This window comes from Oncorhynchus masou, chromosome 18, assembly GCF_036934945.1.
Source record: "Oncorhynchus masou masou isolate Uvic2021 chromosome 18, UVic_Omas_1.1, whole genome shotgun sequence".
NCBI lineage: Eukaryota > Metazoa > Chordata > Actinopteri > Salmoniformes > Salmonidae > Oncorhynchus > Oncorhynchus masou.
Genome location: NC_088229.1, coordinates 5,898,739 through 5,924,992, shown reverse-complemented (window position 1 = coordinate 5,924,992; position 26,254 = coordinate 5,898,739). Strand labels below are relative to the sequence as shown.

Sequence of the window (26,254 nt, the reverse complement as noted above, 5' to 3'; positions counted from 1 at the left end):
ATGTAATGTAATGTAAATGTACTGGTACCCCCTGTATATAGCCTCCACATTGACTCTGTACCGGTACCCCCTGTATATAGCCTCCACATTGACTCTGTACCGTAACACCCTGTATATAGCCTCCACATTGACTCGGTACTGGTACCCCCTGTATATAGCCTCCACATTGACTCTGTACCAGTACCCCTGTATATAGCCTCCACATTGACTCTGTACCGGTATCCCCTGTATATAGCCTCCACATTGACTCTGTACAGGTACCCCTTGTATATAGCCTCCACATTGACTCTGTACTGGTACCCCCTGTATATAGCCTCCACATTGACTCTGTACTGGTACCCCCTGTATATTGCCTCCACATTGACTCTGTACCGGTACCCCCTGTATATAGCCTCCACATTGACTCTGTACTGGTACCCCCTGTATATAGCCTCCACATTGACTCTGTACTGGTACCCCCTGTATATAGCCTCCACATTGACTCTGTACCGGTACCCCCTGTATATAGCCTCCACACTTACTCTGTACTGGTACCCCCTGTATATAGCCTCCACATTGACTCTGTACCGGTACACGCCTGTATATAACCTCCACATTGACTCAGTACTGGTACCCCCTGTACATAGCCTCCACATTGACTCAGTACTGGTACTCCCTGTATATAGCTTCGTTACTGTTATGTTATTGTGTTACTTTTTATTATCTTCTACTATAGTTTATTTGGTAAACATGTTCTTAACTTTTCTTAAACTGCACTGTAGGTTAAGGGCTTGAAAGTAAGCATTTCACAGTGAGGTCTACACTTGCATTCGGCGCATGTGACAAATAAAGTTTGAATGATTTGAATGTCCTTGAGTGGCCCAGCTGGAGCCCAGACTTAAATCCCCATCCAACATCTCTGGAAACCTGAAAACAGCTGTGCAGCTACCCTCCCAATCCAACCTGACAGAGAGGATCTGCAGAGAAGAATGGGAGAAACTCCCCAAATACAGCTGCGCCAAGCTTGTAGCGTCATTACCCAAGAAGACTGGAGGCTGTAATCACTGCCAAAGGTGCTTCGACAAAGTACTGAGTAAAGGGTCTGAATATTTATGTAAATGTTTTTAGAAATTTGCAAACATTTCTAAAAACCTGTTTTTGCTTTGTCATTATAGGTTATGGTGTGTAGATTGATGAAGGAAAACGAACAATTTAATCAATTTTAGAATACGGCTGTCACGTAACACAAAGGTGGAAAAAGTGAAGGGGTCTGAGTACTTTACGCCCCGTATATATAGACAAAAAAATAACAATACTTTTGAGTCCAGTTTTGGCCCGCGGGCCGCCAGTAGCCTACCTCTCGTCTACAGTACCTGTTAGGTGTATGAACCTTCTGAAGGCTCGGTATGTCAGTACCTGTGTAGAGGTCCAGTTCACTATGTCAGTACCTGTACAGAGGTCCAGTTCACTATGTCAGTACCTGTATAGAGGTCCAGTTCACTATGTCAGTACCTGTGTAGAGGTCCAGTTCACTATGTCAGTACCTGTGTAGAGGTCCAGTTCACTATGTCAGTACCTGTGTAGAGGTCCAGTTCACTATGTCAGTACCTGTGTAGAGGTCCAGTTCACTATGTCAGTACCTGTATAGAGGTCCAGTTCACTATGTCAGTACCTGTGTAGAGGTCCAGTTCACTATGTCAGTACCTGTGTAGAGGTCCAGTTCACTATGTCAGTACCTGTGTCCAGTTCACTATGTCAGTACCTGTGTAGAGGTCCAGTTCACTATGTCAGTACCTGTGTAGAGGTCCAGTTCACTATGTCAGTACCTGTGTAGAGGTCCAGTTCACTATGTCAGTACCTGTGTCCAGTTCACTATGTCAGTACCTGTGTAGAGGTCCAGTTCACTATGTCAGTACCTGTATAGAGGTCCAGTTCACTATGTCAGTACCTGTGTAGAGGTCCAGTTCACTATGTCAGTACCTGTATAGAGGTCCAGTTCACTATGTCAGTACCTGTGTAGAGGTCCAGTTCACTATGTCAGTACCTGTGTAGAGGTCCAGTTCACTATGTCAGTACCTGTGGATAGGTCCAGTTCACTATGTCAGTACCTGTGGATAGGTCCAGTTCACTATGTCAGTACCTGTGTAGAGGTCCAGTTCACTATGTCAGTACCTGTGTAGAGGTCCAGTTCACTATGTCAGTACCTGTGTAGAGGTCCAGTTCACTATGTCAGTACCTGTGTAGAGGTCCAGTTCACTATGTCAGTACCTGTGTAGAGGTCCAGTTCACTATGTCAGTACCTGTGTAGAGGTCCAGTTCACTATGTCAGTACCTGTGTAGAGGTCCAGTTCACTATGTCAGTACCTGTGGATAGGTCCAGTTCACTATGTCAGTACCTGTATAGAGGTCCAGTTCACTATGTCAGTACCTGTGTAGAGGTCCAGTTCACTATGTCAGTACCTGTGTAGAGGTCCAGTTCACTATGTCAGTACCTGTGTAGAGGTCCAGTTCACTATGTCAGTACCTGTGTAGAGGTCCAGTTCACTATGTCAGTACCTGTGTAGAGGTCCAGTTCACTATGTCAGTACCTGTATAGAGGTCCAGTTCACTATGTCAGTACCTGTGTCCAGTTCACTATGTCAGTACCTGTATAGAGGTCCAGTTCACTATGTCAGTACCTGTGGATAGGTCCAGTTCACTATGTCAGTATCTGTGTCCAGTTCACTATGTCAGTACCTGTGTAGTCCAGTTCACTATGTCAGTACCTGTGTCCAGTTCAGAGGTCCAGTTCACTATGTCAGTAGTTCACTGTGTCAGAGGTCCAGTTCACTATGTCAGTACCTGTGAGTCCAGTTCACTATGTCAGTACCTGTGTCCAGTTCACTATGTCAGTACCTGTGTAGAGGTCCAGTTCACTATGTCAGTACCTGTGTAGAGGTCCAGTTCACTATGTCAGTACCTGTGTAGAGGTCCAGTTCACTATGTCAGTACCTGTATGTCAGTAGGTCCAGTTCACTATGTCAGTACCTGTGGATAGGTCCAGTTCACTATGTCAGTACCTGTCCAGTACCAGTTCACTATGTCAGTACCTGTGTCCAGTTCACTATGTCAGTACCTGTGTAGAGGTCCAGTTCACTATGTCAGTACCTGTGTCCAGTTCACTATGTGTACCTGAGGTCCAGTTCACTATGTCAGTACCTGTGTAGAGGTCCAGTTCACTATGTCAGTACCTGTGTAGAGGTCCAGTTCACTATGTCAGTACCTGTGTAGAGGTCCAGTTCACTATGTCAGTACCTGTACCTAGAGGTCCAGTTCACTATGTCAGTACCTGTGTAGAGGTCCAGTTCACTATGTCAGTACCTGTGTAGAGGTCCAGTTCACTATGTCAGTACCTGTGTAGAGGTCCAGTTCACTATGTCAGTACCTGTGTAGAGGTCCAGTTCACTATGTCAGTACCTGTGTAGAGGTCCAGTTCACTATGTCAGTACCTGTGTAGAGGTCCAGTTCACTATGTCAGTACCTGTGTCCAGTTCACTATGTCAGTACCTGTGTAGAGGTCCAGTTCACTATGTCAGTACCTGTGTAGAGGTCCAGTTCACTATGTCAGTACCTGTGTAGTTTCACTATGTCAGTACCTGTGTAGGGTCCAGTTCACTATGTCAGTACCTGTGTCCAGTTCAGTCAGTACCTGTATAGAGGTCCAGTTCACTATGTCAGTTCCAGTTCACTATGTCAGTACCTGTGTCCAGTTCACTATGTCAGTACCTGTGTAGTCCAGTTCACTATGTCAGTACCTGTAGAGGTCCAGTTCACTATGTCAGGTCCAGTTCACTATGTCAGTACCTGTGTAGTTCAGGTCCAGTTCACTATGTCAGTACCTGTGTAGAGGTCCAGTTCACTATGTCAGTACCTGTATAGAGGTCCAGTTCACTATGTCAGTACCTGTCCAGTAGAGGTCCAGTTCACTATGTCAGTACCTGTGTAGAGGTCCAGTTCACTATGTCAGTACCTGTGTAGGTCCAGTTCACTATGTCCAGTTCACTATGTCAGTACCTGTGTACCTGAGGGTCCAGTTCACTATGTCAGTACCTGTGTAGAGGTCCAGTTCACTATGTCAGTACCTGTGTAGAGGTCCAGTTCACTATGTCAGTACACTTCACTATGTCAGTACCTGTGTATAGGTCCAGTTCACTATGTCAGTACCTGTGTAGAGGTCCAGTTCACTATGTCAGTACCTGTGTAGAGGTCCAGTTCACTATGTCAGTACCTGTGTCCAGTTCACTATGTCAGTACCTGTGTAGAGGTCCAGTTCACTATGTCAGTACCTGTATAGAGGTCCAGTTCAGTACCTGTGTGTCAGTACTATGTCAGTACCTGTGTATAGGTCCAGTTCACTATGTCAGTACCTGTGTAGAGGTCCAGTTCACTATGTCAGTACCTGTGTAGAGGTCCAGTTCACTATGTTCCTGTGTAGAGGTCCAGTTCACTATGTCAGTACCTGTATAGAGGTCCAGTTCACTATGTCAGTACCTGTATAGAGGTCCAGTTCACTATGTCAGTACCTGTGTAGAGGTCTGTGTGGGGGTGCAGTTCACTATGTCAGTAGTTCACTGTCAGTACCTGTGTAGAGGTCCAGTTCACTATGTCAGTACCTGTGGATAGGTCCAGTTCACTATGTCAGTACCTGTGGAGAGGTCCAGTTCACTATGTCAGTACCTGTGTAGAGGTCCAGTTCACTATGTCAGTACCTGTGTAGAGGTCCAGTTCACTATGTCAGTACCTGTGTAGAGGTCCAGTTCACTATGTCAGTACCTGTGTAGAGGTCCAGTTCACTATGTCAGTACCTGTGTAGAGGTCCAGTTCACTATGTCAGTACCTGTGTAGAGGTCCAGTTCACTATGTCAGTACCTGTATAGTAGTTCACTATGTCAGTACCTGTGTAGAGGTCCAGTTCACTATGTCAGTACCTGTGTAGAGGTCCAGTTCACTATGTCAGTACCTGTGTAGAGGTCCAGTTCACTATGTCAGTACCTGTGTAGAGGTCCAGAGGTCCAGTTCACTATGTCAGTACCTGTGTAGAGGTCCAGTTCACTATGTCAGTACCTGTATAGAGGTCCAGTTCACTATGTCAGTACCAGTTCACTATGTCAGTACCTGTATAGGGTCCAGTTCACTATGTCAGTACCTGTGTAGAGGTCCAGTTCACTATGTCAGTACCTGTGTAGAGGTCCAGTTCACTATGTCAGTACCTGTGGATAGGTCCAGTTCACTATGTCAGTACCTGTGTAGAGGTCCAGTTCACTATGTCAGTACCTGTATAGAGGTCCAGTTCACTATGTCAGTACCTGTGTAGAGGTCCAGTTCACTATGTCAGTACCTGTATCCAGAGGTCCAGTTCACTATGTCAGTACCTGTGTAGAGGTCCAGTTCACTATGTCAGTACCTGTTTAGAGGTCCAGTTCACTATGTCAGTACCTGTGTAGAGGTCCAGTTCACTATGTCAGTACCTGTGTAGAGGTCCAGTTCACTATGTCAGTACCTGTGTAGAGGTCCAGTTCACTATGTCAGTACCTGTCAGTACCTGAGGTCCAGTTCACTATGTCAGTACCTGTCAGAGGTCCAGTTCACTATGTCAGTACCTGTATATAGGTCCAGTTCACTATGTCAGTACCTGTGTCCCAGTTCACTATGTCAGTACCTGTATAGAGGTCCAGTTCACTATGTCAGTACCTGTGGGTCCAGTTCACTATGTCAGTACCTGTGTAGAGGTCCAGTTCACTATGTCAGTACCTGTGTAGAGGTCCAGTTCACTATGTCAGTACCTGTATAGAGGTCCAGTTCACTATGTCAGTACCTGTGGATAGAGGTCCAGTTTCACTATGTCAGTACCTGTGTAGAGGTCCAGTTCACTATGTCAGTACCTGTGTAGAGGTCCAGTTCACTATGTCAGTACCTGTGTGTCCAGTTCACTATGTCAGTACCTGTGTAGAGGTCCAGTTCACTATGTCAGTACCTGTATAGAGGTCCAGTTCACTATGTCAGTCCAGTTTCACTATGTCAGTACCTGTATAGGTCCAGTTCACTATGTCAGTACCTGATAGGGTCCAGTTCACTATGTCAGTACCTGTGTAGAGGTCCAGTTCACTATGTCAGTACCTGTGGATAGGTCCAGGTCCAGTTCACTATGTCAGTACCTGTGGAGAGGTCCAGTTCACTATGTCAGTACCTGTGGATAGGTCCAGTTCAGTTGTCACTATAGAGGTCAGTTCACTATGTCAGTACCTGTGTCCAGTTCACTATGTCAGTACCTGTGTAGAGTTCACTATGTCCAGTTCACTATGTCAGTACCTGTGTAGAGGTCCAGTTCACTATGTCAGTACCTGTGTTCAGTCAGGTCCAGTTCACTATGTCAGTACCTGTGTAGAGGTCCAGTTCACTATGGTACCTGTGTAGTTCACTATGTCAGTACCTGTAGTAGTTCACTGTCAGTACCTGTATAGGTCCAGTTCACTATGTCAGTACCTGTGTAGAGGTCCAGTTCACTATGTCAGTACCTGTGTAGAGGTCCAGTTCACTATGTCAGTACCTGTGTAGAGGTCCAGTTCACTATGTCAGTACCTGTGTAGAGGTCCAGTTCACTATGTCAGTACCTGTGTAGAGGTCCAGTTCACTATGTCAGTACCTGTGTAGAGGTCCAGTTCACTATGTCAGTACCTGTGTAGAGGTCCAGTTCACTATGTCAGTACCTGTGGATAGGTCCAGTTCACTATGTCAGTACCTGTAGAGGTCCAGTTCACTATGTCAGTACCAGAGGTCCAGTTCACTATGTCAGTACCTGTGTAGAGGTCCAGTTCACTATGTCAGTACCTGTGTAGAGGTCCAGTTCACTATGTCAGTACCTGTGTATAGAGGTCCAGTTCACTATGTCAGTACCTGTGTAGAGGTCCAGTTCACTATGTCAGTACCTGTATAGAGGTCCAGTTCACTATGTCAGTACCTGTGGAGAGGTCCAGTTCACTATGTCAGTACCTGTGTAGAGGTCCAGTTCACTATGTCAGGTAGTTCCTATGTCAGTACCTGTGTAGAGGTCCAGTTCACTATGTCAGTACCTGTGTAGAGGTCCAGTTCACTATGTCAGTACCTGTATAGAGGTCCAGTTCACTATGTCAGTACCTGTGTATAGAGGTCCAGTTCACTATGTCAGTACCTGTGGATAGGTCCAGTTCACTATGTCAGTACCTGTGTAGAGGTCCAGTTCACTATGTCAGTACCTGTGTAGAGGTCCAGTTCACTATGTCAGTACCTGTATAGAGGTCCAGTTCACTATGTCAGTACCTGTTCCAGTTCACTATGTCAGTACCTGTGTAGAGGTCCAGTTCACTATGTCAGTACCTGTGGATAGAGGTCCAGTTCACTATGTCAGTACCTGTGGATAGGTCCAGTTCACTATGTGTCAGTACTGTGTAGAGGTCCAGTTCACTATGTCAGTACCTGTATAGAGGTCCAGTTCACTATGTCAGTACCTGTGTAGAGGTCCAGTTCACTATGTCAGTACCTGTATAGAGGTCCAGTTCACTATGTCAGTACCTGTGGAGTCCAGTTCACTATGTCAGTACCTGTGTCCAGTTCACTATGTCAGTACCTGTGTAGAGGTCCAGTCACTACCTGTGTAGAGGTCCAGTTCACTATGTCAGTACCTGTGTAGAGGTCCAGTTCACTATGTCAGTACCTGTATAGAGGTCCAGTTCACTATGTCAGTACCTGTGTATAGGTCCAGTTCACTATGTCAGTACCTGTTCACTATGTAGAGGTCCAGTTCACTATGTCAGTACCTGTGTAGAGGTCCAGTTCACTATGTCAGTACCTGTGGATAGGTCCAGTTCACTATGTCAGTACCTGTGTCCAGTTCACTATGTCAGTACCTGTGTAGAGGTCCAGTTCACTATGTCAGTACCTGTGTAGAGGTCCAGTTCACTATGTCAGTACCTGTGTAGAGGTCCAGTTCACTATGTCAGTACCTGTGTAGAGGTCCAGTTCACTATGTCAGTACCTGTGTAGAGGTCCAGTTCACTATGTCAGTACCTGTGTAGGTCCAGTTCACTATGTCAGTACCTGTGTAGAGGTCCAGTTCACTATGTCAGTACCTGTGTAGAGGTCCAGTTCACTATGTCAGTACCTGTGTAGAGGTCCAGTTCACTATGTCAGTACCTGTGGATAGAGGTCAGTACCTGTGTGTCCAGTTCCTGTCAGTACCTGTGTAGAGGTCCAGTTCACCTGTATCGAGGTCCAGTATGTCAGTACCTGTGTAGAGGTCCAGTTCACTATGTCAGTACCTGTGTAGAGGTCCAGTTCACTATGTCAGTACCTGTGTAGAGGTCCAGTTCACTATGTCAGTACCTGTGTAGAGGTCCAGTTCACTATGTCAGTACCTGTGTATAGAGGTCCAGTTCACTATGTCAGTAGTATAGGTCCAGTTCACTATGTCAGTACCTGTGTAGAGGTCCAGTTCACTATGTCAGTACCTGTGTAGAGTTCACTATGTCCAGTTCACTATGTCAGTACCTGTGTAGAGGTCCAGTTCACTATGTCAGTACCTGTGTAGAGGTCCAGTTCACTATGTCAGTACCTGTCAGTACCTGTATAGGTCCAGTTCACTATGTCAGTCCAGTTCACTATGTCAGTACCTGTGTAGAGGTCCAGTTCACTATGTCAGTACAGTTCACTATGTCAGTACCTAGTTCACTATGTCAGTACCTGTGTAGGTCCAGTTCACTATGTCAGTACCTGTGTCCAGTTCACTATGGTACCTGTGTAGTCCAGTTCACTATGTCAGTACCTGTGTAGTTCACTATGGTCCAGTTCACTATGTCAGTACCTGTGTAGTACCTGTGTAGAGGTCCAGTTCACTATGTCAGTACCTGTATAGAGGTCCAGTTCACTATGTCAGTACCTGTGTAGTTCACTATGTCAGTACCTGTGTAGAGGTCCAGTTCACTATGTCAGTACCTGTGTAGAGGTCCAGTTCACTATGTCAGTACCTGTGGATAGTCCAGTTCACTATGTCAGTACCTGTGGAGGTCCAGTTCACTATGTCAGTCCAGTTCACTATGTCAGTACCTGTGTAGAGGTCACTAGTTCACCAGTATGTCAGTACCTGTGTAGAGGTCCAGTTCACTATGTCAGTACCTGTGTAGAGGTCCAGTTCACTATGTCAGTACCTGTGTAGTTCACTATGTCAGTACCTGTGTAGTTCACTATGTCCTGTATAGAGGTCCAGTACCTACCTGTGTAGAGGTCCAGTTCACTATGTCAGTACCTGTGTAGTCCAGTTCACTATGTCAGGTCCAGTTTCACTATGTCAGTACCTGTGTAGAGGTCCAGTTCACTATGTCAGTACCTGTGTAGAGGTCCAGTTCACTATGTCAGTACCTGTGTAGAGGTCCAGTTCACTATGTCAGTACCTGTGTAGAGGTCCAGTTCACTATGTCAGTACCTGTGTAGAGGTCCAGTTCACTATGTCAGTACCTGTGTAGAGGTCCAGTTCACTATGTCAGTACCTGTGTAGAGGTCCAGTTCACTATGTCAGTACCTGTGTCCAGTTCACTATGTCAGTACCTGTGTATAGGTCCAGTTCACTATGTCAGTACCTGTGTAGAGGTCCAGTTCACTATGTCAGTACCTGTATAGAGGTCCAGTTCACTATGTCAGTACCTGTATAGAGGTCCAGTTCACTATGTCAGTACCTGTGTAGAGGTCCAGTTCACTATGTCAGTACCTGTGTCCAGTTCACTATGTCAGTACCTGTATAGAGGTCCAGTTCACTATGTCAGTACCTGTGTCCAGAGGTCCAGTTCACTATGTCAGTACCTGTGGATAGAGGTCCAGTTCACTATGTCAGTACCTGTGTCCAGTTCACTATGTCAGTACCTGTCCAGTTCACTATGTCCAGTTCACTATGTCAGTACCTGTGTCCAGTTCACTATGTCAGTACCTGTGTAGAGGTCCAGTTCACTATGTCAGTACCTGTGTAGAGGTCCAGTTCACTATGTCAGTACCTGTGTAGAGGTCCAGTTCACTATGTCAGTACCTGTGTCCAGTTCACTATGTCAGTACCTGTGTAGAGGTCCAGTTCACTATGTCAGTACCTGTGTAGAGGTCCAGTTCACTATGTCAGTACCTGTGTAGAGGTCCAGTTCACTATGTCAGTACCTTCACTATGTCATAGATAGGTCCAGTTCACTATGTCAGTACCTGTGGATAGGTCCAGTTCACTATGTCAGTACCTGTGTAGAGGTCCAGTTCACTATGTCAGTACCTGTGTCCAGTTCACTATGTCAGTACCTGTGTAGAGGTCCAGTTCACTATGTCAGTACCTGTGTATAGGTCCAGTTCACTATGTCAGTACCTGTGTCCAGTTCACTATGTCAGTACCTGTATAGAGGTCCAGTTCACTATCTGTCAGTACCTGTGTAGAGGTCCAGTTCACTATGTCAGTACCTGTGTAGAGGTCCAGTTCACTATGTCAGTACCTGTGTAGAGGTCCAGTTCACTATGTCAGTACCTGTGTAGAGGTCCAGTTCACTATGTCAGTACCTGTGTAGAGGTCCAGTTCACTATGTCAGTACCTGTGTCCAGTTCACTATGTCAGTACCTGTGTAGAGGTCCAGTTCACTATGTCAGTACCTGTGTCCAGTTCACTATGTCAGTACCTGTGTAGAGGTCCAGTTCACTATGTCAGTACCTGTGTAGAGGTCCAGTTCACTATGTCAGTACCTGTGTGTAGGTGCAGTTCTTGCCCCTGCATTTGCCACATTGAAACATGTCCGTCTCGGTCCCGCCCACTTTAGACAGCTGGTGCTCTCTGATGGCGTCCTTGGTCAAAGTCTTCCTCATCTCTTTCAGCTCCGCGCTCGCCATCTCCTGTTGGGTCACACACAGACAGAACCTTACAGGACGGCCTCAGTGTCAGAGATGAAGCGCACACAAACCACACACCACCACCCCCCCCCCCACAGTCCCCACACACACACACCTCCCCCCCAACCTCCCCACACACACACCTCACACACACCAACCCCCCCCACGGTACTCAAACACACACCCCCCCCACCCCACGGTCCTCACACACACACACCCTCCCCCACCCCACCCCACGCTCCCCACACACACACCTCCCGCCCACGCTCCCCGCCCCCCACGGTCCCCACACACACACACCTCCCCCACGGTCCCCCCCCGCACACAGACCCCCCATTTACCTCAGAGGCCATGTTAGCGATACGGTCCCCACACACACACACCTCCCCCGCACACAGACCCCCCCATTTACCTCAGCGGCCATGTTAGGTGATACGGTCCCCACACACAGACACCTCCCCCCACAGGCCCCCCCGCACACAGACCCCCATTTACCTCAGCAGCCATGTTAGCGATACGGTCCCCACACACACACACCTCCCCCGCACACAGACCCCCCATTTACCTCAGCGGCCATGACCCCCCACACACACCCATTTACCTCAGCGGCCATGTTAGCGATACGGTCCCCACACACACCCATTTACCTCCCCCATGTTGGCGATGCGGTCCCCACACACACCCATTTACCTCAGCAGCCATGTTGGCCCCCCACCACCCCATTTACCTCAGCGGCCATGTTAGCGATACGGTCCCCACACACATTTACCTCAGCGGCCATGTTGGCCGGTCAGCTGAGATGTTTCCAGCGGTCCCCCTGGGTTCTTCTGGTCCTTCAGGTTGGAGACCCCCCAGTCTGGACTTGTACTTCTCTGTAGACTTAAACTCCTGGTAGATACGTGACGGTCCCCAGAAACAGAACGGACAACAAGAACAACTCTGTCCTCACACTATTACAATGTGTCTGGTCCTCACCACACCACCAGAAACAGAACGGACAACAAGAACAACTGTCCTCACACTATTACAATGTGTCTGGTCCCCACCACACACCCATTTACCTCAAGATCCATGTGGAAAGGATATAGTCCCCAATCTGTGCAGCCACCAGTGTCTGCTCCAATGGGCTTGTAGTCATCTGGAACATCAAACAGAGTAGTCAGCTATTGGTCAGAACATTAAACAGAGTAGTCAGCTATTGGTCAGAATATCAAACAGAGTAGTCATCTGGAACATCAAACAGAGTAGTCAGCTATTGGTCAGAATATCAAACAGAGTAGTCAGCTATTGGTCAGAATATCAAACAGAGTAGTCAGCTATTGGTCAGAACATCAAACAGAGTAGTCATCTGGCCATGTTGGTCAGAACATCAAACAGAGTAGTCATCTGGAACATCAAACAGAGTAGTCTATTGGTCAGAATATCAAACAGAGTAGTCAGCTATTGGTCAGAACATCAAACAGAGTAGTCATCTGGAACATCAAACAGAGTAGTCAGCTATTGGTCAGAATATCAAACAGAGTAGTCAGCTATTGGTCAGAACATTAAACAGAGTAGTCATCTGGAACATCAAACAGAGTAGTCAGCTATTGGTCAGAATATCAAACAGAGTAGTCAGCTATTGGTCAGAATATCAAACAGAGTAGTCAGCTATTGGTCAGAACATCAAACAGAGTAGTCATCTGGAACATCAAACAGAGTAGTCAGCTATTGGTCAGAATATCAAACAGAGTAGTCAGCTATTGGTCAGAACATTAAACAGAGTAGTCATCTGGAACATCAAACAGAGTTCTATCTGGTCAGAACATTAAACAGAGTAGTCATCTGGAACATCAAACAGAGTAGTCAGCTATTGGTCAGAATATCAAACAGAGTAGTCATCTGGAACATCAAACAGAGTAGTCAGCTATTGGTCAGAACATCAAACAGAGTAGTCAGCTATTGGTCAGAACATTAAACAGAGTAGTCAGCTATTGGTCAGAACATTAAACAGAGTAGTCATCTGGAACATCAAACAGAGTAGTCAGCTATTGGTCAGAACATTAAACAGAGTAGTCATCTGGAACATCAAACAGAGTAGTCAGCTATTGGTCAGAATATCAAACAGAGTAGTCAGCTATTGGTCAGAATATCAAACAGAGTAGTCAGCTATTGGTCAGAATATCAAACAGAGTAGTCAGCTATTGGTCAGAATATCAAACAGAGTAGTCAGCTATTGGTCAGAATATCAAACAGATAGTCAGCTATTGGTCAGAATATCAAACAGAGTAGTCAGCTATTGGTCAGAATATCAAACAGAGTAGTCAGCTATTGGTCAGAATATCAAACAGAGTAGTCAGCTATTGGTCAGAATATCAAACAGAGTAGTCAGCTATTGATCAGAATATCAAACAGAGTAGTCAGCTATTGGTCAAATATCAAACAGAGTAGTCAGCTATTGGTCAGAATATCAAACAGAGTAGTCAGCTATTGGTCAGAATATCAAACAGAGTAGTCAGCTATTGGTCAGAATATCAAACAGAGTAGTCAGCTATTGGTCAGAATATCAAACAGAGTAGTCAGCTATTGGTCAGAACATCAAACAGAGTAGTCAGCTATTGGTCAGAATATCAAACAGAGTAGTCAGCTATTGGTCAATCCTCAAAAAAAGGGGCATTAGATCAAACAGAGTAGTTTACATCCAAGGTCTATTGGTCAAAAATATTTCACACTAAAAGTGGTTAAGTTGAATATCAAAAAGTGCAGAATAATATGTCATGGCTGAAGGGGGTCATAAGGTCATGTAAACATCAAACAAATGAGTAGTCAGCTATTGGTCAGAATAAATCAAACACAGATGAAAATAGGTCATCAACTATGAATGTTTATGATAAATGTAGACCATCACTTTTTTGGTAGCTGTTCAATGGAAAACTTTCCAAATGTTGCTTTCACTCAGTGCTGCATGTCATGACATAAATGTGCACAGTATTGGTTGTTGTTGTTATTGTAATCAGCTCAAACAGTGGGCTCAGACACTAAAAACTGTCAGCTAAAATTCCTCTGGTATTTTGTAATCCCCTATTCTTCCAAACAGAGACTCCAAATCCATTATGGCTGCCAAATTACCATTAAAAAGTGGTTGAGTCATTGGTATATGATCAAACAAGACAAGGCTGCAGACTCAGCATAACGCTGGTCAGAACTGTCATGTATCAAAACAGTAATGCCTACATGTCTCAACCTGACCCAGTATACCTGTCTCTCCCTGACCCAGTCTGTAATACCTACATGTCTCAGAATATCAAACAGTCTGTAATACCTACATGTCTCAGTGTAAGTCTCAACCTGACCCAGTCAATAATATCAAACCTACATGTCTCTCCCTGACCCTAGTCAGCTATTGTAATCAGAATGATCTGTAAACAGAGTAATACACATGTCTCAACCTGACCCAGTCTGTATTGTCAGAATATAATACCTACATGTCTCAACCTGACCCTGACTGTAATGCCTAGTCTCAACCTGACCCAGTCTGTAATCATGTATTGGTAATACCTACATGTCTCTCCCTGACCCAGTCTGTAATACCTACATGTCTCAACCTGACCCTGACCCAGTCTGTAATGCCTACATGTCTCTCCCTGACCCAGTCTATTGTCTCTAGAACCCAGTCAAACCTACATGTCTCAACCTGACCCAGTCTGTAATACCTACATGGTCAGAATATCAACCTGACAGAGTAGTCAACCTGACCCTGACCCAGTCTGTAGTCAGAACCTGATCAAACAGTCTCTCCCTGAGTAGTCATGCTAACCTGACCCAGGTCAGTCTCAACATCAATACCTAGAGTAATACCTCATGTCTCTCCCTAACCCAGGTCCTACATGTCTCAACCTGACCCAGTCAAACACATGTCTCAACCTGTACCCAGTCTGTAGTCTATGACCCAGTCTGGTCACCCAGAATACCTACATCAACCTGACCCAGTCTGTAGTACATGTCTCAACCTGACCCTGACCCAGTCTGTAATACCTACATGTCTCAACCTGGTCTGTAATACCTACATGAACCTGATCAATACAGTCTCAGTAGTCTGTAATACCTACATGTCTCTCCCTGACCCAGTCTGTAATACCTACATGTCTCAACCTGACCCAGTCTGTAATTACATGTCTCAACCTGACCCAGTCTATAATACCTACATGTCTCTCCCTGACCCAGTCTGTAATACCTACATGTCTCTCCCTGACCCAGTCTGTAATACCTACCTGTCTCTCCCTGACCCAGTCTGTAATACCTACATGTCTCTCCCTGACCCAGTCTGTAATACCTACATGTCTCAACCTGACCCAGTCTGTAATACCTACATGTCTCAACCTGACCCAGTCTGTAATACCTACATGTCTCAACCTGACCCAGTCTGTAATACCTACATGTCTCAACCTGTCCCTGACCCAGTCTATAATACCTACATGTCTCAACCTGACCCAGTCTGTAATACCTACATGTCTCAACCTGACCCAGTCTGTGAAACATGTCTCACCTGACCCATCTGTTTACATGTCTCTCCCTCCCAGTCTGTAATACCTACATGTCTCCAACCTGGTCTCCTACATGTTATATTGTAAACCTACATGTCTCAACCTGACCCAGTCTGTAATACCTACATGTCTCAAACCCAGTCTGTAATACCTACATGTCTCACCTGACCCTGACCCAGTCTGTAAAGTCTCAAGTTGATAGATTGTGAGACATTCTCTCCTGACCCAGTCTGTAGTACCTACATGTCTCAACCTGAAGTCTGTAATACCTACATGTCTCAACCTGACCCAGTCTGTAATACCTACATGTCTCTCCCTGACCCAGTCTGTAATACCTACATGTCTCAATGACCCAGTCTGTAATACCTACCTGTCTCTCCCTGACCCAGTCTGTAATACCTACATGTCTCTCCCTGACCCAGTCTGTAATACCTACATGTCTCAACCTGACCAACATGTCTCAACCTGGAATACCTACATGTCTCAACCTGACCCAGTCTGTAATACCTACATGTCTCATGACCCAGTCTGTAAACCTACATGTCTCTCCCTGACCCAGTCAATACCTACATGTCTCAACCTGACCCTGAAGTCTGTAATACCTACATGTCTCATACCCTGGTCTGTAATAAATGTCTCAACCTGATCTGTAATACCTACATGTCTCAACCTGACCCAGTCTGTAATACCTACATGTCTCAACCTGACCCAGTCTATAATACCTACATGTCTCTCCCTGACCCAGTCTGTAATACACATGTCTCCCTGACCCAGTCTGTAATACCTACCTGTCTCTCCCTGACCCAATGTCTGCTTTCCTACATGTCTCAGTGACCCAGTCTGCCTATGGTCTGTAATACTGTCTCAACCTGACATAATACCTACATGTCTCAACCTGCACCCAGTCTATAATACCTACATGTCTCAACCTGACCCAGTCTGTAATACCTACATGTCTCAACCTGACCCAGTCTGTAATACCTACATGTCTCAACCTGACCCAGTCTGTAATACCTACATGTCTCAACCTGAAGTCTGTAATACCTACATGTCAACCTGACCCAGTCTGTAATACCTACATGTCTCAACCTGACCCAGTCTGTAATACCTACATGTCTCTCCCTGACCCAGTCTGTAATACCTACATGTCTCAACCTGATCCAGTCTGTAATACCTACATGTCTCAACCTGATCCAGTCTGTAATACCTACATGTCTCAACCTGACCCAGTCTGTAATACCTACATGTCTCTCCCTGACCCAGTTTTACCTACATGTCTCAGACTAAATACCTACATGTTCCCTGTGACCCAGTCTGTTGTACATGTTTATCCCAGTCTATAATACCTACATGTCTCAATTGATCCAGTCTGTAATACCTACATGTCTCAACCTGGGTCTGTAATACCTACATGTCTCTCCCTACCCAGTCTGTAATTACATGTCTCTCCCTGACTCCAAATCCATTATGTAATACCTACATGTCTCTGACCCTGAAGTCTGTAAAAACCTGGTTGATGTCTCTCCCTGACCCAGTAATACATGTCCCAACCTGACCCAGTCTGACCTACATGAAGTCTGTACCTAATGTCTCTCCCTGACCCAGTCTGTAATACCTACATGTCTCAACCTGACCCATAACGTCTCAACCTGACCCAGTCTGTAATACCTGGTCTCTCCCTGACCCTGACCCAGTCTGTCTTGTCTCAACCTGACCCTCAGTCTGTAATACCTAATGTCCTACCCAGTCTGTAATACCACACTCTCCCTGAACTCAACCTGACCCAGTCTGACCCAGTCTGACCCAGTCTGTAATACCTACATGTCTCTCCCTGACCCAGTCTGTAATACCTACATGTCTCAACCTGACCCAGTCTGTAATACCTACATGTCTCTACCTGACCCAGTCTGTAATACCTACATGTCTCTCCCTGACCCAGTCTGTAATACCTACATGTCTCAACCTGACCCAGTCTGTAATACCTACATGTCTCAACCTGACCCAGTCTGTAATACCTACATGTCTCAACCTGACCCAGTCTGTAATACCTACATGTCTCAACCTGACCCTGACCCAGTCTGTAATACCTACATGTCTCAACCTGACCCTGACCCAGTCTGTAATACCTACATGTCTCTCCCTGACCCTGTCTGTAATACCTACATGTCTCTCCCTGACCCAGTCTGTAATACCTACATGTCTCAACCTGTCCCTGTCTGTAATACCTACATGTCTCAACCTGACCCAGTCTGTAATACCTACATGTCTCAACCTGACCCAGTCTGTAATACCTACATGTCTCAACCTGACCCAGTCTGTAATACCCCAGTCTGTAATACCTACATGTCTCTCCCTGACCCAGTCTGTAATACCTACATGTCTCAACCTGACCCTGACCCAGTCTATAATACCTACATGTCTCTCCCTGACCCAGTCTGTAATACCTACATGTCTCAACCTCCCAGTGACCCAGTCTCAACCTGACCCAGTCTAATACCTACATGTCTCTCCCTGACCCAGTCTGTAATACCTACATGTCTCAACCTGACCCAGTCTGTAATACCTACATGTCTCAACCTGACCCAGTCTGTAATACCTACATGTCTCTCCCTGACCCAGTCTGTAATACCTACATGTCTCTCCCTGACCCAGTCTGTAATACCTACATGTCTCAACCTCCCAGTGACCCAGTCTGTAATACCTACATGTCTCTCCCTGACCCAGTCTGTAATACCTACATGTCTCAACCTGACCCAGTCTGTAATACCTACATGTCTCAACCTGACCCAGTCTGTAATACCTACATGTCTCAACCTGACCCAGTCTGTAATACCTACATGTCTCAACCTGACCCAGTCTGTAGTACCTACATGTCTCAACCTGACCCAGTCTGTAATACCTACATGTCTCAACCTGACCCTGTCCCAGTCTGTAGTACCTACATGTCTCAACCTGACCCTGACCCAGTCTGTAATACCTACATGTCTCAACCTGACCCAGTCTGTAATACCTACATGTCTCTCCCTGACCCAGTCTGTAATACCTACATGTCTCTCCCTGACCCAGTCTGTAATACCTACATGTCTCTCCCTGACCCAGTCTGTAATACCTACATGTCTCAACCTGACCCAGTCTGTAATACCTACATGTCTCAACCTGAAGTAATACCTACATGTCTCAACCTGACCCAGTCTGACCCAGTCTGTAGTCTGTAATACCTACATGTCTCAACCTGACCCAGTCTGTAATACCTACATGTCTCTGACCCAGTAATACCTACATGTCTCTCCCTGACCCAGTCTGTAATACCTACATGTCTCAACCTGACCCTGTCTGTAATACCTCATGTCCTCCCTGACCCAGTCTGTAATACCTACATGTCTCAACCTGACCCTGTCTGTAATACCTACATGTCTCAACCTGACCCAGTCTGTAATACCTACATGTCTCAACCTGACCCAGTCTGTAATACCTACATGTCTCTCCCTGACCCAGTCTGTAATACCTACATGTCTCAACCTGACCCAGTCTGTAATACCTACATGTCTCTCCCTGACCCAGTCTGTAATGCATTGGTCTGTGCAGTAACCCCAACATCCCTATAAGGACAAATGCCATTTATGGCAAATAAGAAGCACCCTTAGGATGGTAGAAGTTGCTGTATGTGATCGTTTTACGGTGGATTGACTGTGAGATAGTGGTCTTTATTCATCAGGCTTGATCCACCTCTTTTACGGTCCATCAAAGCCCAGGCATCATCTTCAGATGTACATGTGTGGAGTTATAGTCATAGTCTAGGAGTACACTTTAACTAGCCTCTAAGTAACCTGAGGACCCCTTCACTCCTCCTGCTGGCCGTTGCCCCAGTCCATAATCACCCACACTCAATATCGGCCAAAACATCATTATGTAAAGGTGCTTCTGTTTTACATTTGTAATACATTTGAAAAGTATTTTTTTCCGCTTTTTCATTATGGGGTATTGTGATGTCATTATAGGGTATTGTGATGTCATTATGGGCTATTGTGATGTCATTATCGGGTATTCTAATGTCATTATGGGGCATTGTGATGTCATTATGGGGCATTGTGATGTCATTATGGGGCATTGTGATGTCATTATGGGGCATTGTGATGTCATGGGGCATTGTGATGTCATTATGGGGTATTGTGTGTAGATTGATGAGGGGGAAAAAAAATATTGAAACCATTTTAGAATAAAGCTGTGACGTATCAAAATGTGGATGAAAGGAAGGGGTCTGAATACTTTCTGAATGAACTGTGTGTGTTTACAGGTCTATATTTCCTAGATGCATTAAGATATTCTAACGTTCTTGGTTTGTATGGCAGACAATTTACTATTGTAAATATCAGAGCTTTCACTATAGTGTTACATGACCTTATGTTGACCACCATCCCTACCTTTATTTATTTAACTCGGCAAGTCAGTTAAGAACAAATTCTTATTTTCAATGACGGGTTAACTGCCAGTTCAGGGACAGAACGAAAGATTTGTACCTTGTCAGCTCGGGGGTTTGAACTTGCAACCTTCCAGTTACCAGTCCAACGCTCTAACCACTAGGCTACCCTGCCTCCAGGCATTATTTTGCACCGTTTGAGTTAAATGGGTGTCGCAATATCTATTGAAATCACTGTTACAGTAAAATATTATTACACAACAACATTTACACCTCGGGAAGAGGGGTATCTCAACATTTAACTGGCCTACAGTGCCTTGCAAAAGTATTCATCCCCCTTGGCGTTTTTTCCTATTTGGTTGCATTACAACCTGTAATTTAAATTGATTTTTATTTGGATTTCATGTAATGGACATACACAAAATAGTCCAAATTGGTGAAGTGAAATTTAAAAAATGACTTGTTTCAAAAAAATTCTCAAAAATAAAAATTTGATAAGTGGTGTGTGCATATGTATTCACCCCCTTTGCTATGAAGCCCCTAAATAAGATCTGGTGCAACCAATTACCTTCAGAAGTCACATAATTAGTTAGATAAAGTCCACCTGTGTGCAATCTAAGTGTCACCTCATCTGTCACATGATCTCAGTATATACACACACACCTGTTTTGAAAGGCCCCAGAGTCTGCAACACCACTAAGCAAGGGTCACCACCAAGCAAGTGGTAACATGAAGATCAAGGAGCTCTCCAAACAGGTCAGGGACAAAGTTGTGGAGAAATACATATCAGGGTTGGGTTATAAAAAAAAAATCAGAAAGGTTGAACATCCCACCATTAAATCCATTATTAAAAAATGGAAAGACTATGGCTCCACAACAAACCTGCCAAGAGAGGGCCGCCCACCAAAACTCACTGACCAGGCAAGGAAGGAATTAATCAGAGGGGCAACAAAAAGACCAAATATAACCCTGAAGGAGCTGCAAAGCTCCACAGTGGAGATTGGAGTATCTATCCATAGGACCACTTCAAGCCGTACACTCCACAGAGCTGGGCTTCAAGAAAGAATGGCCAGAAAAAGCCATTGCTTAAAGAAAAAAATAAGCAAACACATTTGGTGTTTGCCAAAAGGCATGTGGGAGACTCCCAAAAGATATGGAAGGTATTCTGGTCCGATGAGACTAAAATTGAGCTTTTTGACCATCAAGGTAAACGCTATGTCTGGCGCAAACCCAACACCTCTCATCACCCTGAGAACACCATCCCACAGTGAAGCATGGTGGTGGCAGCATCATAATGTGGAGATGTTATTCAAACCCAACACCTCTCATCACCCTGAGAACACCATCCCCACTGTGAAGCATGGTGGTGGCAGCATCATAATGTGGAGATGTTTTTGATTGGCAGGGACTGGGAAACTGGTCAGAATTTAAGAAATGATGGATGGCGCTAAATACAGGGAAATTCTTGGGGGAAACCTGTTTCAATCTTCCAGAGATTTGAGACTGGGACAGAGGTTCACCTTCCAGCAGGACAATGACCCTAAGGATACTGCTAAAGCAACACTTGTGTGGTTTAAAGGGAAACATTTACATGTCTTGGAATGGCCTTGTCAAAGCCCAGACCTCAATCCAATATGTTGTATAACTTAAAGATTGCTGTACACCAGTGGAACGCATACAACTTGAAGAAGCTGGACCAACAAAATAGGGAAAATGCCAAGGGAGGGAGAATACTTTCACAAGCCACTGTATTTTTAGCACAAATGTCACATTAATTTAAAATGGCCCTCCAGCCACCCCATACCATAGACCCCCCCCCCTTGTGATTGGGCTCTGTTACACCCATAGAGTGCCCCTTGATTTATTCCACATTGTGTTGTGTTACACACTGAATTCAAAAAATGGATTCCATTTTGTATAATTCTACACACAGTACCCCATAACAACAAAGTGAAAACATGTTTTTATTAACAGTTTCAAATGTATTGAAAATTAACTGAAGAAAGATCTCATTTCCATAAGTATTCACACCCCTAAGTCAATACATGTTAGAATAACCTTTGGCAGCGATTACAGCTGTGAGTCTTTCTGGGGTAAGTCTAAGAGCTTTGCACAACTGGATTGTACAATATTTGCACATTACTCTTTAAAAAAATCCAAGCTCTGTCAAATTGGTTGTTGATCATTACTAGACAACCATTTTCTGGTCTTGCCATAGATTTTCAAGATGATTTAAGTCAAAACTGTAACTAGGCCACTCTAAAACATTCAGGGTCTTGATAAGCAACTTCAGTGTAGATGTGGCTATGTGTTTTAGGTTGTTGTCCTGCTGAAAGGTGAATTCATCTCCAAGACTGAACCAGGTTTTCCTCTCGGATTTTGCTTGTGCTTCGATCTATTCAGTTTATTTTTATTAAAAACTCCTTAGTTCTTGCCGATGACAAGCATACCCATAACATGATGCAGCCACCACCATGCTTGAAACTATGAAGAGTGGTACTCAGTGATGTGTTGTATTTGCCCCAAACAACTTTCTATTCAGGACATAAAGATCATTTCTTTGCCACATTTGTTTCAGTTTTACTTTCTGCCTTATTGCAAACAGAATGCAAGTTTTGGATATTTTTATTCTGTACAGGCTTCCGTCTTTTCACTGTCATTTAGGTTAGTATTGTAGACTAACTACAATTAAACTCTGTTTTAAAGTCACTATTGGCCTCATGGTGAAATCTCTGAGCGGTTTCCTTCCTCACCGGCAACCAAGTTAGGAAGGACGCTTGTGTCTTTGTAGTGACTGGGTGCATTGATAATGCATACAAAGTGTAATTAATATGCTCAAAAGGGATATTCAGTGTCTACTTTGTTTTACCAATAGGTGCCCTTCTTTACGAGGCATTGGAAAACCTCCCTGGCATTTGTGATTAAATCTGTGTTTGATAATCACTGCTTGATTGAGAGACCTTACAGATTATTGTATGTGTGGTGTACAGAGATGAGGTAGTCGTTCAAAAAATAAATGTCAATCTCTTATTGCACACAGAGTGAGTCCATGCAACTTATTACACTACATGGCCAAAAGTATGTGGACACCAATTCAAACTATTTCAGCCACACCCATTGCTGACAGGTGTATTAAACCGAGCACACAGCCATCCAATCTCCATAGACAAACATTAGCAGTAGAATGGGCCATACTGAAGAGTGTGCCTTTCAACGTGGCACAGTCCAACACGTCAGTTCCTCAGATTTCTGCCCTGCTAGAGCTGTCTCGGTCAACTGTAAGTGCTGTTATTGTGAAGTCGAAAAGTCCAAGAGCAACAACGGCTCAGCCACAAAGTGGCAGGCCACACCAGCTCACAGAACGGGACCACCGAGTGCTGAAAAATCATCTATCCTCAGTTGCAACACTCACTACAGAGTCCCAACCTGCCTCTGGAAGCAACATCAGCTCAAGAACTGTTCGTCATGACATTCTAGACGATTCTGTGCTTCCAACATTGTGGCAACAGTTTGGGGAAGGCCCTTTCCTGTTTCAGCATGACAATGCCCCTTGCACAATGCGAGGTCCATACAGAAATTGTTTGTCGAGATTGGTGTGGAAGAACTTAACTGGCCTGCAGAGCCCTGACCTCAACCCCATCCCGTAGTGTATATGATTTGTTAAGCACATGTTTACTCCTAAACTTATATAGGCTTGCCATAACAAAGGGGTTGAATACTTTTTCACTCAAGACATTACAGCTTGTAATTTTTAATTTAAGTGTAAACCATTCTAAAAACATAATTCCACTTTGACATTATGGGATATTGTGTGTAGGCCAGAGACACAACATCTACATTTAATCCGTTTTAAATTCAGGCTGTAACAACAAAAATGTGGGAAAAAGTCAAGGGGTGCGAATACTTTCTGAAGGCCACTGTATAAACCTATACAGCTCTGGAATGTGCTGATAATGGCGGCCATCTTGGTAGGGTCTGTCTCACCGTCGGTCTGCAGGGCAGCCACCAGCAGCTCTCGGCACTTGGTGCGTACGCTGTCAGTGGTGACGGGAGTGGGAGGGAAGGAGGTGAACTTCAGGGTGGTGGGGGTTGTAGGTGTGGTGGGAGTCTTCGGGGGCTCCGGCAGTTCTTGTTTCTTACTAGGGTAGACAAGAGGGCGACAGCGAGAAGAAAGTGTTACATTGTGTTTTGAGTCACCCTAGACCTTCCATTTATTCTGACTGGGTATCAAACCCCCCGTCGTCGTCTACCTACAGGTTAAACCCTGTCGTCTACCTACAGGTTAAACCCCCCGTCGTCTACCTACAGGTCAAAACCCCGTCGTCTAGCTACAGGTTAAACCCCCCGTCTAACTACAGGTCAAAACCCCCGTCGTCTACCTACAGGTCAAAACCCCGTCGTCTACCTACAGGTCAAACCCCCGTCTAACTACAGGTTAAACCCCCGTCGTCTACCTACAGGTCAAACCCCCGTCGTCTACCTACAGGTCAAACCCCGTCGTCTACCTACAGGTTAAACCCTATTGTCTACCTACAGGTTAAACCCCCCGTCGTCTACCTACAGGTCAAACCCCCCGTCGTCTACCTACAGGTCAAACCCCCGTCGTCTACCTACAGGTCAACCCCCCCGTCGTCTACCTACAGGTTAAACCCTATTGTCTACCTACAGGTTAAACCCCCCGTCGTCTACCTACAGGTTAAACCCTATCGTCTACCTACAGGTTAAACCCTGTCGTCTACCTACAGGTTAAACCCTGTCGTCTACCTACAGGTTAAACCCTGTCGTCTACCTACAGGTTAAACCCTATCGTCTACCTACAGGTTAAACCCTATAGTCTACCTACAGGTTAAACCCTATCGTCTACCTACAGGTTAAACCCTATCGTCTACCTACAGGTTAAACCCTGTCGTCTACCTACAGGTTAAACCCTGTCGTCTACCTACAGGTTAAACCCTGTCGTCTACCTACAGGTTAAACCCTGTCGTCTACCTACAGGTTAAACCCTATCGTCTACCTACAGGTTAAACCCTATAGTCTACCTACAGGTTAAACCCTATCGTCTACCTACAGGTTAAACCCTATCGTCTACCTACAGGTTAAACCCTGTCGTCTACCTACAGGTTAAACCCTGTCGTCTACCTACAGGTTAAACCCTGTCGTCTACCTACAGGTTAAACCCTGTCGTCTACCTACAGGTTAAACCCTATCGTCGTCTACCTGCAGGTTAAACCCTATCGTCTACCTACAGGTTAAACCTCCCGTCGTCTACCTACAGGTTAAACCCCCCGTCGTCTACCTACAGGTTAAACCCCCCCGTCGTCTACCTACAGGTCAAACCCCCCGACGTCTACCTACAGGTTAAACCCCCCGTCGTCTACCTACAGGTTAAACCCTATTGTCTACCTACAGGTTAAACCCCCCCGTCGTCTACCTACAGGTTAAACCCTATTGTCTACCTACAGGTTAAACCCCCGTCGTCTACCTACAGGTTAAACCCTGTCGTCTACCTACAGGTTAAACCCCCCGTCGTCTACCTACAGGTCAAACCCCCGTCGTCTACCTACAGGTCAAACCCCCGTCGTCTACCTACAGGTTAAACCCCCCGACGTTACCTACAGGTTAAACCCCCCGTCGTCTACCTACAGGTTAAACCCCCCGTCGTCTACCTACAGGTTAAACCCCCCGTCGTCTACCTACAGGTTAAACCCTGTCGTCTACCTACAGGTCAAACCCCCGTCGTCTACCTACAGGTCAAACCCCCGTCGTCTACCTACAGGTTAAACCCCCGTCGTCTACCTACAGGTTAAACCCCCCGTCGTCTACCTACAGGTTAAACCCTGTCGTCTACCTACCCAACCCAAGTCTTTTGGGCTCAAGCTAGATTACCCATCACCAACGAGTAGTTCATTGAACCACCTATGCAACATATGACTCCACATTAGCCCGCTGAGCTAAAGCCTAAGCATGATTCACAAACTATAGGCTACTATTATTTGAACCTGCTGGTCATTTATGAACATTTGAACATCTTGGCCATGTTCTGTTATAATCTCCACCCGGCACAGCCAGAAGAGGACTGGCCACCCCACATAGCCTGGTTCCTCTCTAGGTTTCTAATCTCCACCCGGCACAGCCAGAAGAGGACTGGCCACCCCTCATAGCCTGGTTCCTCTCTTAGGTTTCTTCCTAGGTTTTGGCCTTTCTAGGGAGTTTTTCCTAGTCACCGTGCTTCTACACCTGCATCGCCTGCTGTTTGTGGTTTTAGGCTGGGTTTCTGTGCAGCACTTTGAGACATCAGCTGATGTACGAAGGGCTATATGAATACATTTGATTTGATTAGTTCAGGGAGCTCACACACGTCTTCAGCGTTCAGATTATTCACTGAACTACCTCTCGTTACATGACTGACGCTCGGGTT

At 45.4% G+C, this 26,254-nt stretch overlaps 1 pseudogene; it reads right to left on the bottom strand.

The window, feature by feature from the left end:
- Positions 1-26,254, bottom strand: part of LOC135504556 (transcription elongation factor A protein 2-like) — a 72,448-nt pseudogene that overhangs the window by 36,800 nt on the left and 9,394 nt on the right.